Here is a 1,152-nt window from a genome sequence, read left to right on the forward strand (position 1 = left end):
CCAAAAGAGAAAAATAATGACCCAAATCAACGGAATCATCAAAACAAACTAGAAAACACCCCAAAAAGCAAAACAACCCCCCCAACCAACAAACAACACAGACCAACAACAACACAATACAAAAAATAAAAGACTGGGTCTCTCGCTTGCCCCTGTTCAATAAACACCCAACATCAAAACCCAACCCCCTCAATGGCAAAGAACACATTACTGGAAACTTATAATATAAAATATAATATATTCCATCACATTGGAGAATCAACAAGTATCAAACGTTTGGCATTTTTCTTTAAAACTCAAATAACAGTCTCCTAAAATCATCAATTTTCTCTATAATTGGCTCCAAATTAGAGATTCTTTCTTGGAAAATTCGTATTAAATTACAAACCTGTAAGATAAACCGCCATCAGGCTGTCATATGGCGGTGAGAGGTGGTCAACGACAGTGAAACATACCGTCTCTATGAGCCATAAACCAGAAGAAAGTCCACTCCGAATCAACACACGCCTCTAGAACAACAGCAGCCACACAGTCAGACACTTTTCCAACCTCGTAATTTCTCTGCGTGTTTCCTCCACATCGCAACAGTTTTACGAACAAGTGTTAGAACCTCCCGCCGTCCCCCGCCCTTCGTCTCCATTTCAGCGCCGCCTCGACGGCGGTTTCGGAGCCCGAATGGACGTGTTCCCGGTTTTATTATCAGAGTCCCCAAAACAAAAGTATCCGTACCCCCCCTGCCCGCTGCCGCCCCCATTTTGCTTTTGCTAGTCTCAAGTTAATGTTGTCCACTCGCAGGGTTCCCCCCCCCCGTCAGCGGGAGGCGATGCGTTCTTCCCGCCTTCCCGTCTGTTCTCGCCATCAGTCGGGTCGGTTAGGTGTTCCGTGTAGTTCGATCTCTGAATCCAGACAGTGTTTGTGTTTTTGTTTTTTGTCATCTCAGGCAACAGACAGAAAAGAAAGAGAGCCATCTCTCCGACCCCCTGTGACCCCTGACCCCCAGCTCCCGGTTTTGCCTCTCCTCCTCGGGCTTCGGGGCCCCCTCAGCGGGGTAAGAGTGTGTGTTCAGGTCGGGGGGGAGGGGGGGTTTGGTCTGTCCCGGCATCAGTGGGCATCTGGAGGACTCGTTCCCTGTTTAGACCGGTTTCGCCCTTC

Source organism: Morone saxatilis, unplaced genomic scaffold, assembly GCF_004916995.1.
Source record: "Morone saxatilis isolate NCDOM2014 unplaced genomic scaffold, NCSU_SB_2.0 Contig10, whole genome shotgun sequence".
Classification (NCBI taxonomy): Eukaryota; Metazoa; Chordata; class Actinopteri; family Moronidae; genus Morone; species Morone saxatilis.